The sequence below is a fragment of the Puma concolor genome, chromosome E1 (assembly GCF_028749965.1).
Source record: "Puma concolor isolate L17-30 chromosome E1, mPumCon1.1.hap2, whole genome shotgun sequence".
NCBI lineage: Eukaryota > Metazoa > Chordata > Mammalia > Carnivora > Felidae > Puma > Puma concolor.
This window is the reverse complement of record NC_141680.1, coordinates 54,493,803-54,507,142: the sequence shown is the minus strand read 5'-3', so window position 1 is coordinate 54,507,142 and position 13,340 is coordinate 54,493,803. Positions and strand designations below refer to the sequence as shown.

The 13,340-nt window shown below is 37.8% G+C and overlaps 1 long non-coding RNA gene across 1 annotated transcript in view; it reads left to right on the top strand.

The window, feature by feature from the left end:
* The window catches only part of LOC147574504 (uncharacterized), a 94,444-nt gene that overhangs the window by 69,381 nt on the left and 11,723 nt on the right, over window positions 1–13,340 (top strand). The window contains exon 2 of the long non-coding RNA XR_015243742.1: window positions 5,456–5,510. This is a non-coding gene — a long non-coding RNA (uncharacterized LOC147574504). The remainder of the gene's footprint in view (window positions 1–5,455; window positions 5,511–13,340) is intronic.

Below are 13,340 nucleotides of genomic sequence, written 5' to 3'. Positions count from 1 at the left end.
GACTAGGATGAGGTGGGTAAAGCAGTCTCTTCAGTGTAAAATTTAAGGGGCATCCAAAACCCAGTGACCAGAGCAACCAATATTCTAATGCAATATTTTTTCAAATCAGATTTCATGCAGAAAATCCATGGTGAACAAAATATCAAAATTTAAATAAAGACAAGCTGTTATTTGTTTGTTTGATGGCCCTGTGATGGAAATAGTTGTTTTCAATCAGACAGTGGTGCTCAGGCCATCAAAGGTATTAAGTCTTCACTGGCTGGGCAGATTTATGACAATTGACAGTGTGGTGTGATAGGGCAGTACAAGTTCCTATTTATAGTCATGCTTTTTTTGTTTTTGTTTTTGTTTTGTTTTTGATTAGAAGGCTTTTGTTAAATTTTCCATTTGCTTCAAAGTGTGGGGGATATTTTGATACATGTATATAGGGGCATACATTTTGCCTTTTCTTCAGCATCCAATATGGCTGCCAAGCCTTGCTGAGCCTCCAAGGCAGATTCTGAGACAACAAGTTCTCCATTGAAATGGGATCTGGAAAGCCTATCAAAGTATCCTCCACAACTATCCATATTGTTGAACGATCAAAAAGGTCATCCAATGATGAAATTTTGATTAATAGTAAATAATGAATATACTCAACTCCAGATTTTAACCTTCACCTCGGGTTAAAAAAAAAAGCCTCATTTCTCACTTATCAGTATTCCTTGCTAATATGTAATACATTAGGTATGGCTGGACGTTAGCTTTAAGTTACAAATGATTTGGGTTCTATCCTCTTTTTTTTTAAATAAAAAAAAAAAAACATCTGACTGCATACTAACCACTTAATGTTTTCCCAGAATTTTAATTTCCTCCTCTGTGAAAATGGGGATGCCAAATTAGGTAATGTTTCACGTTTACCCAACTTTCGATTTTAAATATCTGTTTATTTACTTTTGTGAGGATGCTCAAAAGTCATCCCTGAAGAACAGAAATTAGTTCATGTTGCCGTGAACCTAGCAAATTCTCCAGTGCTGCACTTCATAAAACTGTTTGCCCCTCCCCCCAAATGTCTCCAGCTCATCAGGAAGTGTGAATTACTGCTGTTTCCTTTAGTGTTCTCGCTATGTGGTCATCAGGGTATCAGCCAGTATTAATTGGTAGTTAATTGTGCTGCATCCTAATGCTCTTCCCCACCCAGTCTTCCTTATTTTCTTCCAAACCGTTTGAGATCAGATAATCAGCTTGGTATAATTGCCTCTTTAGTGTTTACTGAAGAGGTGAGAGATTGAGGTGGGGGTGAGGGAGAGGTCAAGGAATTCTGATACAGCAGTTTCTGATATCCTGCCCCAAATTCAGAGCGGAGCTACAGATTAAAGCTTCGGAGAAGGGAAATTAGGTGGTAAACAAAACCTGCTAATACTTTGTGAATGTTTTATTTTGTCTGCATATTTTGCCCCAAAGGGCTCTTTGTCAAGGAACATCTATTATCATACATTTGGAGAAAAACTGGTGTAATGTGAAAATGAGTAACGTGTGAGGGAAGGACTTGGCTCTGTATGTAAGTAGGCATGGAATTCATCTTTGCTCTCTACTTATTGGATTTGCTTAGGATCGTGATGGCCAGAGCCATAGGATTCAGCCATTGATTTTATTTACAGGAAGCTAAAAAGTGAAAACCAAGTAAGTAACAACTAGTGATTCAGGACTCTTGTATCACTGTGTTACCTATGCTTCACAGAATTGAATGATTATCAGCAAGAATTGCTGCTTTTCATTTCATCTGTCTCACAATGTCAATATATAACCATGAGTATGTTGATTCCCTCTGTTCCAATTCCCTAATCTAAAAAGGAAAAAGGGTTCATTTCATAAGTGGTTTTCAGGAGGAAGTAAATTCTCAAAGCGCAAAGAGTGATTGATTAACAGTGTTGAGTTTGTTTGTGGGAGAGCTTGTCTGACTTGTTACCCTGGCTGTCTGAGTAGAATGCTTCCTAGAGAAAAGGACAAGAAACACACACACACACACACACACACACACACACACCATGCACCACAGAAATGTCAACCAACCAAACCCCATTTGGGAGCCTGCTGTTGTGACTTCATAGCCACAGTGTATTCTGTTATGTGACTGTTCACAGCTTGATGTACACAATGTGCTTTGTAATCTTTGACAGTTTCACCTTTTCTTTGAATACACGTGTCGCATTTGTGCTTCAGAAAAGCACCTTATAGAAGAGGTAAGGCAGTAAGTCTAATTGATAAAAATTTTTCTGCTTTATAAAATTCATTTTTTAGTGGAGAACCTTGCCAAAATTAAATATATATTTATCTTTATATAAGTTGAGTACTTGTTTCATAAGCTAAAGGACCTGAGTAGACATATACAGATGGGGTTATGCTTCAATATGAATTTTTTTCTGTGAATGGATACTTTTAAGCTGTGTGGTTTTATAAAGCTGAAGCCTACACTAAAAATACCCTACTATATTAATAAGAGCCTATTGACTATACTTAGGAATGCCCTAATGTCAAAATAGTTCACCAAAATGCCACAGTGTGTTGCAAGAGAAAATAATAATTAGCACTCAATGAACCACATAACTTCTACATTTAACTGCTACAACCTATATATACACACACACACACACACACACACACACAAATATATATGTTATTTAACATCAGGCTGTCTTTTAAAAACTTATTTATTAATTTATTTGTTTGTTTTATTGTTTATTGGGAGCATAAAATCAGAATTTGAAATGAGATACATTATTTGCATTGGTAAGCTGTACAGTAGAAATAATTAAGTGAGCAGTAAGATTTGTGTATGTAAACTACTTTACCTTAAGGGCTTTCAATAAAAATTAACATAAGATCATGTAACTCAATTTATTGAAAATGGCATGATAATTAATTCAGGTTCCTGTCACATTAAGTGAAAATAAACAAATTTACCTAATTAATACAGGCTAACCACTACTCATTCTATTTTTTCTTATTATTCCTTGGAGTACTCTATTAATTGAAGTAAATGTTAGTAATTTGAAAGCATCATTCAAATCTTGTTCTATACATTTATTTATTTATTTATTTATTTATTTATTTATTTATTTATTTTTAAATGCAATATAATTTATTTGACAATTTTTAAAGTAATTTGTATTTTAATTTTCCTCAGATTATTAATTAAATTTATATTTTCTTCTTTTTAATTGTTCTTTCATTTTTGTAATTATGTATCAGAAAATTTTTTCTTTTTTTTAATGAAATTTTTTATATTAAATATAATTTATTGTCAAATTGGTTTCCATCCAACACCCAGTGCTCATCCCAACAGGTGCCCTCCTCAATGCCCATCACTCACTTTCCCCTCTCCCCGCCCCAATCAACCCTCAGTTTGTTCTCAGTATTTAAGAGTCTCTTATGGTCGCCATAAGAGTTAATGTTAATGTCCATCAACTGACGAATGGATAAAGAAGATGTGGTTTATATATACGATGGAATACTACTTGCCAATGAGAAAGAATGAAATCTGGCCATTTATAGCAACGTGGATGGAACTGGAGGGTATTATAAGTCATGCAGAGAAAGACAGATACCATATGTTTTCAGTCATATGTGGATCCTGAGAAACTTAACAGAGAACCATGGGGGAGAGGAAGGGGGAACAATATATTTATTTTATACTTAATTTTGAATTGGTCTAGCCTCCCCACCTCCCAGAATAAATCTCTTGAACAGAATTGCTTTGCTTACTTGCTTCTTTATCATTTGGGCGATGATCCCAACACAACATTGTCCTTGTAACAACTAAATCCCATCTCATTCCGTTAGCATCCCAGACATGTGTAGAGTCCTGCGTGCATGGTTTTAAGATCCATGAAAAGGATGGAAACCTAGTCTGAGTGTACCTGCTTTTTCCTGGCAGGGCCCTGGCTGAATCTCATCCAATCTGAGTGATTTGAGGAAAGTTTTGATTACGTTGATGTGGGAAGAGTTTAGGGAAACCCTCAAGGAAAAGTGCAGTTCTCTGGAGCTAAATGGAACAAGAGTAAGGAGTCATTTCTGGAACCAGGGGAGAGACCAGTGTTCTGGAGCGATTCTGGGGATAAAAGCAATGACTATCTGAGATTCCCAGCAAGGAGGGAACCAGGGGGATAAATATTTTAACCTCACATTCTTCTTTCTTTCCAGTCTCTTTCCAGGGCCTCCATTGGTTGAACCCAAATGGAAGTCAAAGGGCAAAAGGGATCCTTGTTGTAATCCTTGTGGGTTGGCCTCTCAAGACACTAAGCAGGGTGGGGCCAGATGCAGAATGTTAAGTGAAGAGGCAAACACAGTTATCCAGCACACAAGAATATACTTCTCTGGGGTGACCTATTAATTGAAGTAAATTTTACTCATTGGGAAGCATTGTTCAAATCTTGTTCATCTGCATGTAATTTATACATAATTTTGAATCATCCCCGCCCCTCCAAAAACACTGAAGTGTGCTAGTGTCATCCAGAGATGGGCTAAAACTCTTAGGAGAATACAGAATTTAATCCCTTTGAATCCAGTGTTCACTGAATCACTTAGTATAGCTAGTACAAATGTTGGTAACAACTTACATGGGAGGAAAAATACTCTGGTGGAGGCTTGGTAACACTGTGAAGAATTTTTAAGGTTTTCAATAAATGTCATTAATATCAAATTTGATTCTACCACCTAAGAAACACATCCTCTTTATGAAGTACTTCTACATGGTAGAAAATAGGTTCTGCACTACAACTTAGCAAAAGTCCTGCCTCCACCTTCTCTTACCCAGATGTCCGTAAGTCACTTTACCTCCGAGACCGAAGTTCCTTTTTCTGAAAGAATTATCCCAGACATTGCCTTTTTCCTTAGGGACTTTGCAGGGAGCAGATGAGACAGTACATAAGATAGCAAACTATATGCTAGATAGTCTATAAACCTTCATCAAAGTTGGTAGATCAGTCATTCTTCCCTGCAAAGTACAAAGAAAAAAAATACCTTTCTTCTTCAAACCGTGAGGGGAAGGATTGCTGTCCTCAGTCTTTTTCTTTGACTTTTTTTTTCTTTAGTGAAAGACCCATATATAAGTTAAAACTAAGTGAGGTGAAGACAGGCCTCCTGCGGTTACACATTTTCCAAAGTCTCAATTGTAAAATATGATAATAAGTTATTAATCAATCTTTGTTTGTTTTAGTAGGGTAGCTATTCTCTGTGGAATTTGTTCAGATCGTATAGGGAAAACCCTTCAGAATCTCCCATATGAAGGTTGCACATTCAAATAATAGCCAGCGCTTGTGGTGTTTCCTTCTTGGCCAGCTAAAAATTCCCCCTGGCTTGGGAGAGCATGAAGTCTTTAGTGAGGATGTCAACAGTGATTTATTGTAAGCTGAGTTAATTCTCCCTCAATTTAAAGGCCTTGCATGCGACATAATCACTTTTTTCCCCCCCACAGAGGGAGCTGCTTATTTCACGATTCCCAAGACAGCTTCATCCAGACACTGGCCATGGTGAGATTTCAACTGTTTTCTTTGGACATTTTTGTTGTGGGGGATGGGGCATGGAGTATAATTAGTCAAGTATGGTTCTCACCCAAGAAAGCTTCCATGTGAAAAAAGCAAGACGTGTGTGTGTGTGTGTGTGTGTGTGTGTGAGCACGCACACATGTGTGTGCCTGTGTGTTCTGTGAATATATTAATATAACTCCATGTGTGTCTTTATGAAGCTTAGGAGAGCTTCTTGGTAGCAGAGCAAGGAGAAGTCATAAACCCAGCCTTGGGTAATGTACTAGTTAGACTTTTACTGTATTGGGTTGGTTGTGCTTTTTTTCTTTCTGGGCTCATAAACTGAAGGGAGGTAAAGGGAGTCTGGAGAAGGTTAAGAGATGAGCCCAGATAACTTCAAAGTTGAAAAATAAGACCTAATAGCAATATTTAGGTAGTAGCAATCATGGAGAGAAGTGAGCTAATTGGACATTGTGACTCTATCTTTAATGACATGAACTTCTTATATGCCAGTAATCTAGCCTTCTCCAGTTTTTCTGGAGACACTAAGTAAAAGTGGAAAGTTTAAGCCATGGTTTAATTGTTGGTAGTGGGGTAATGAGTGTTCATAAACTGCTGTTAATAATGTGATCCTTACACTCTGAATGCTCTGGACTACTAAAATCCATAATAAGGCAGAAGTGGTCATACTCCTTCTCCTCTGATTTTATGCTCATAGACTTTCTATTCATATTTTGTAGTCACCAGAACTTTTCTGCTTAGAGCAAAGTTGGTTTTGTTACAAATATTAGAAAATTGCTCATTATACTTAGTCTAAAAAGGAAATGTATTGGAAAAACCCAAAGACAGGATATATCAGAACTGGAAGAGGCCTTGCACAGAGTAGACGTTGCCTCTCTGTGCCCAGATGCTTTCTGTGCAGGACATCCTCTGTGTAGGCCCTCCAGATCTACTCTTTACCCTTCTCCACTCAGCAACCTGCTCTGGCAGGATGGCCTGTACGGATGCTATCACTGGCTTTCTTGCCCTCGGGTTCTGGTTGGATGCAGTCAGTGGGGAACCTTGGTATAAGATTAGAGATGAGAAGAGTGAAATTGAAGTGTTTGGCACCCTCTGGGAGGTTTACCTCAATTGATTACATCTATTAATCAAAGGACGTATCTTCTTGGAATGAGCAGATCCAATATGAGGAGCTACTAAAATCTCTCATTTCCAGTTCTGTGACTTCTCTCCCTCCCCGACTCTTTAGGTCAGGGTATTATTAAACCACGTTAATCAAATCTCCTCAAATTATCTATAATTGAGTGTGGCATCTGTTTCCTTCCTAGACCCTGACTAATATAATCTCTTCATCTTTGTATGTATCTCCTTAAGTCTCTTCTACCTCTGTGCTCACTCCTCGTTCTCTTTCTCTCTCCACACACGGGAAAGAGTATCTTCCTAACTCCTTTATATCTTCTCAGTTCGTATGCCAACAAAACTCAACCCAAATAGCAGTAATTAGTGGGTTTTAGTATATCCCATTCTCTTTTCTAAACTCTTTCAATATATTTTTACATTTAATCCCAACAACAGCCCACAGGTTCTAATATCATGCAGTTTTATAGATGAGGACATTGAGGCACAGAGAAATTGAATAACTTCCTGAGGTCACATAATTCAGGATAGAAGCTGAATCTAACCTAGGCAGACACATTTCAGAATATATGTTTTAACATACATTTTTGGTAGTTTGGTGCTTGGTCTGGACTACCTTGGGTTGCATGTCCAATACTCACTCACTATAATGAGGTGGAGGTGAGGGGACAAGATACCATAATGTGCTTCTAATGAGTTGGACCTTTGGGAGAAAACTCTCTGAATATGGTACAAGGTAGGGCAGTTTTTGTAATCCTTTGAAAAAGTTGCCAGAGTTGTTTACAAAATACTGAAACTATTTTAAATATTTTTGCTAGTTGTATGCTACTGTTCTTGCATTCCCTGACTCCCCTAGACTTCACTTAGAACAGACTCAAATAAGAGCCTACTTTATTTAGAATAAAACAAAAATAATAAAACATTATCTGCCTTCTCTTTAGTAGAGATTTGGCTAATGTCTTCAAACTATATACTATATTCCCCCCAATGACATTAGCACTGGGGATTTTTATCAGATTCTTCATGAGAAACATGCGGGCTACTGGTGCAACTGTTCTACCATTGACTGATGCTTTCTGTTACGTGGAACAGAAAAACAAGAACAACATTAAAATTGTTTGCCGCCTTTCACCCTTCTATGGCCAGTTTACACTTTTATACCCAGATTTTCTATATTGGCCAAGGTATAAGATGTTATTTTTGATCCAAGCTTTTAAAATCTCAAAGAGATTATTGTCATTCCACTGTGAGAAACAGAATGCAATAAAGGGCTCTGAGTCCCCAAAAAGTATAATCTGAAATAACCTACTAGAGAGTATATCCTAAGCTTGTTTGTAAATTTGTACCTTTGTAGTTTTAGGTAGCTTTAAGATACTACTGTAGAAGAGATAAAGAAAGGCATGCTAATCTGAAAAGATGCCATCATCTTACAGTTTATTCCAAGAGCTGCTTTAGGCAGCAATGGAAGCTAAAAAATTGCTATAAGGAAGACAAACTCAAAACTATGCCTTTTTTGAAACAAAATACATATGCACCAAAAATAAATGATCCATTTTTAACTTGATTACCATTTTCATATATAATTAACCTGATTATATATATAATTAACTACTTTTATATTTCTCTCCTGAGGTGCTAGCACCATGAATTTTAGAGAACGTGTTTTATTTATCATTATGTTTTCAGCACCTAGTATGGTGCCTCACACATAGTAGATGACCAATACTGTTTGCTGAATGGATAAATGAAGTGTAAATGCCAATACAGATATAATGCTAATTCTCATATGTGCGTGTTTTTAACCATTTCCTGCCTCAGTGATGATGTAATATACTATGAAAGTTATATATAAGAATGTGAGGATAGTTTATTAATTTACCCAGGTTAAGTAAAATCTGGGGTCTTGTAAAGACTGGTGTGATATTTGGTTGGGGATTTTTGGCATTGGAAATATAAAATTCTTGTTTGGGATCAGACCTAGAAGACATGGGTGATGCATGATTACACCATTATCAACAAAGTGAAATTTTCTAAAGATTATGAAACTATGCAGACTTATTCTCTCATCTCCTATGAGAAGATGCTTATACGAACTTATAACCAGATGAAACTGACTTATAACCAGATGAAACTGACAGGTACTACAACAGTTGTACCTAGTGAGGCTTATATTAAGCTTTTAGCCACCAGCAATTAACTGAAGATACAAGAAGACATGAGAGAAAAAACTGGTGTTGTGAGGGGTTACTGTGCATATAAAATGCAGATCTTCTGTACTCTGGGGCCTTGTCTGGATAGTGGCCCATGCCAAGTTCTTTTAGTAAGAGGGCCACATGGTAGTTGAGTGAAATTTGATGTTTTGCTTAGTTGTCTCAGACATGTTTACTTTAGTATAGGGTTATGAAAAGGTTGAATCAATAAACACTTTCTTTTCAGTCAGCAGACTTGCCATGGACATCAGTAGTCATGCTTAAAATGAAACTGGTTTTTCTCCATGAATGGAGGGATTCCTTGTTTTGTTTTTTGTTTTTTGTTTTTTGTTTTGTGTGTGTGTGTGTGTGTGTGTGTGTGTGTGTTTTGGAGAAAATGAGATCCTGTAGATACTGAGCACTAATAATTAGGTGTCTGACCAGAGACTTCAATACTTTTCATTTTATTCTGAGCAGGAATTTGAGTAATGGTAAATGACAACTCAAACGGTAAGATTGTGTTTGAATCTTTGTGGGCATTTTGAATAAGAAATAGTAAGTAAATCATGTAATTATTTTATGACTGCCATCCTATACTATTTGGATTAAAATACATCTTGATGACCTTTACAATCTTGTCACAAACCAGGTCACAAGTGGATTTCAGGTCTTTCTTTCTAGTTTTGTCTTAATCTTTCCATACAGTATTCCTTTATAAAAGAGTAAATTTAATTATCCAATATAGCATTGTCTTGTCATATGTCTCTAGTAAAGTTAATGTGGAAAAAAAATACACAAACTAGTTATTAGGAAACAGAAGATGAAAAGAATGGAATTTTGGGGGGAGGACTTCAACTATCACACAATGAAGAAAAACAGCCAAATGAAGTATAATTTCAAGCCCTTCACTTTTCAGTTTTCCAAAATTTACCTTATTGATTATACTGGAAGACTAAAAAATTCATGCGTGCAACCTTAATTCCAGAAGTCATAACACATGACAAGCTTAGAATATTCTTGTCTTCCGTTGGCGTGGATGTCTGCTGTAATGCATATGCACAACAAAGACACTCAATAGGGAAGTTGAAAACAATACAATTTTTTGGTGTTTGCAGTTTGTTTTTAAAAGTACTTTATTTCCTATTATACCTTTGACATCCAGTCACCATTATCAGCACTGAGAGTTCAGTTTTCTGCAGACAAAAGCTTTTAGACATCTCCTTGGACCTGGTCCAGCTTGACTATAATAGGGTGTTTATCTTATTTCTTCTCCTGTTTTGCTTGTTGAGTACCCATAACATACAGGTGCACATTAAGTGCTAGAGATTTTGCCTTGTTCTTGAAATGGAAAGAACTAATGAGGAAGTACTTAGTGAATTGGAAAAGGCCCAAAGGCAGGTGGGGAAGCTGAGCCATGACACTGAGATTATCATTGCCAGTGAGACCAAACTAGGTAAATTGATCTCTTCTAGGCTCTAGAGTCAGATAAGAAAGGCAGTGAAGGTACATGAGCCCAGGTATCCAGACCAGGTAAGACCTGGAGACAGGTGATTCTGGATGTGTTGAGGAACAGGCCAACAAAATGCTCTAGCAACCTGGGATGATATCATCAAAATAAGTAGAAAACGGTCCCATAATTTCATGTTTGAAGCAGTATATTAAATGCGGTAGAAGTGGTTAAAAATATACATACTTGCAAATTATTCTTTGTAAACAAATGGGATTGCATGATGATTTTATTGTTATCTTTATATTTATTTTTACTTTTTCCTTTTAATTTTTTTAGTATTGGTGACAGATTTGTAATGAACAGTCAGGGTTTTATCCTGGCCTTTATTTCCATCCTTCTGGCTCTGTTTTCCCCACATCTCCTAATGAATAAAGGCTGCATTTTTTGAGGGCCTTGGAAGATGAAGATAAGCTGCCTGAGGAGCTATGTGAGAAAATAATCATGGGTAGATGGAAAGATGAATGCAGAAAGATGATTCTGACAGCTTGACGGAGAAAATTGGAAATGCTCTATCTAGAGTTGAATTTTATCATAGAGGTCAAATACATTATGGTACAGCTAAGTGGGGCAACATTCTGAAGCTGAGACACCCGGGGGGGCACCCAGCAGGCTCAATAGGTAGAATATGTAATTCATGATCTTGCAGTCATGAGTTCAAGCCCCACATTGGGCGTAGAGCTTACTTCAAAAAATAGATGAAAACAGAAAATAAAATTCCTCACTATAAAACAATAAAAATAAAACAATGAGGTGGAGCAACATATATTGATACGGGGATCACTCACAACATATTTTAATTTCGTGTGGGTTTGTGTGTTTTTGAAAAAATGTAAACCAAAATGTTGGTAGTACCTAATGCTCTGGGTGGCAGGATTGGGAATGACTGCAGATATAGCCATCCATTCTCCCAATCCAAACCCTCCTATCAGATAATGGAGTGTGTGTCTCCACCCACAGACTCTAGATTGGCCATGTGAATTGCTTTGCCAACAGACCTCTGGTGTACGAGATAAAATTAAAGGCCTAGAAAGGGCTTGTGTGTCGGACTTGCCTTCTTGCTTCTCCTGGGAGCCCCACTCCTGCCACCATGAGAACAAGGCCAGACAAACTGGTTGGATAATGAGGCCCTGGAGAGGGCCTCCTGGAGAGTCCCCAGAAGAGGAAACCCTTAGCTTGCTGGCAATGGAAGAGCCTCCCAGGTGAGTCCAGCCCAAGTTGTTGACCCAAAGCAAAATAAGCTAAATAAGTGATTGTTATTTTAAGTCATAAAGTTTTGGGATGGTCTGTTATGCAGCAAGAACTAATGGATACCCTGTGTGCTTGTGTGTGTGCGTGTGCGTGTGCACGCACGCACGCACATGGATGCACAAAGTTGTGTTTCTGGAAGGACATAAACCAAATTGTTAGTAGTGTTTTTCTTTTATTTCTGGAGGTGGAGTTATGGATGAATTTTCCTCTTGTTTGCCTTTCTTTTCTAAAAGAATCATGTTTATCCATGTGATTAAAAACAGACAACTGAAGAAAAAAAGGAAAGGAAAAGCCTAAAATTAAAACAATACAGTCTCTTTGTCTAAAGAAAGGACTAACTGCTGGGCATGGTGGTTTTCTGTGTCTATTTTTCTAAATCAGTTTTTCTTGATAGTCCTATTAACCCATCAGCTATACGTGCCCCTGGATGTCATTGTTAAAAGCATAGGGACGCTGACGCCACAAATGCTGGCGGGAGTGGGAAATACAGGAACTTCCACTCATTGTTGGCGGGAGTGGGAAATGGCACATCCATGTTGGAAGATAGTTTGGTGGTTTCTTTTTTTTTTTTTTAATGTTTTTATTTATTTTTGAGACAGAGAGAAACAGAGCATGAGCAGGGGAGGGGCAGAGAGAGAGGGAGACACAGAATCTGAAATGGGCTCCAGGCTCTGAGCTGTCAGCACAGAGCCCGACGTGGGGCTTGAACTCACGAACCGTGAGATCATGACCTGAGCCAAAGTCAGATGCTCAACTGACTGAGCCACCCAGGTGCCCCTAGTTTGGTGGTTTCTTGTAAAACTGAACATACCGTTACCATACGATCCTGCAAATTGTGCTCTTTGGTAATTACTCAGAGAGGATCAAAACCTATGTCCGCACAAAAAAAACCTGTGCACAGATGTCTAAGGCAGTTTTACTCATAATTTCCAGCATTTGAAAGCAACCACGATGTCCTTCAGTATGTAAGTGGATAAACTGTGGTCTATCCAGACAATGGAATATTAGTTATATTGCTAAAAAGAAATGAGCTAGGAAGTCATGAAGAGACATGATTTAAATGCATGTTGCTAAGTGAAAAAAAAAAAAAAGTCAATCTGAAAAGCCTGCAGACCATCTGAGTCCAACTATATGACATTCTGGAAAAGGCAAAACTATGGAGATGGTAAAAATATCAGTTGCTGTGAAGGCTTGTGGACAGGGGTGGGAATAAATAGGCAGAGCACAGAGGATTTTTAGGGCAGTGAAAATACTCTGTATGGTACCATATGATGGGTACCTGTCACTAAACTTTTGTTCAAACCCATAGAATGTACAAGACTAAGTATGGATTTTGAGTGACAATGACATGTCAATGCAGGCTCATCATTTGTAACATGTGCCACGCTGGTGGGGAATGTTGACAGTGAGGCTGTGTATATGTGGACACAGGGAGCATATGTGAAATCTCTGTGCCCTCCCCACAGTTTTGCAGTGAGCCTTCAATAGCTCTAAAAGATAAAATCTGGGGGCACCTGGGTGGCTCAGTTGGTTAAGCATCCAACTCTTGGTTTCAGCTCAGGTCGTGATCTCGCAGTTTTGTGGGTTCAAGCCCTGCATCTGCCAGTGCAGAGCCTGCTTGGGATTCTCTGTCTCCCTCTGTCTCTACACCACCTCCACTCACACTGTCTCCTCCAGATCAATAACTAAACTTAAAAAAAAATGAAAGACAAAATCTTAAAAATAAAAAAAAGTACCCTCCCCCCAAAAGCA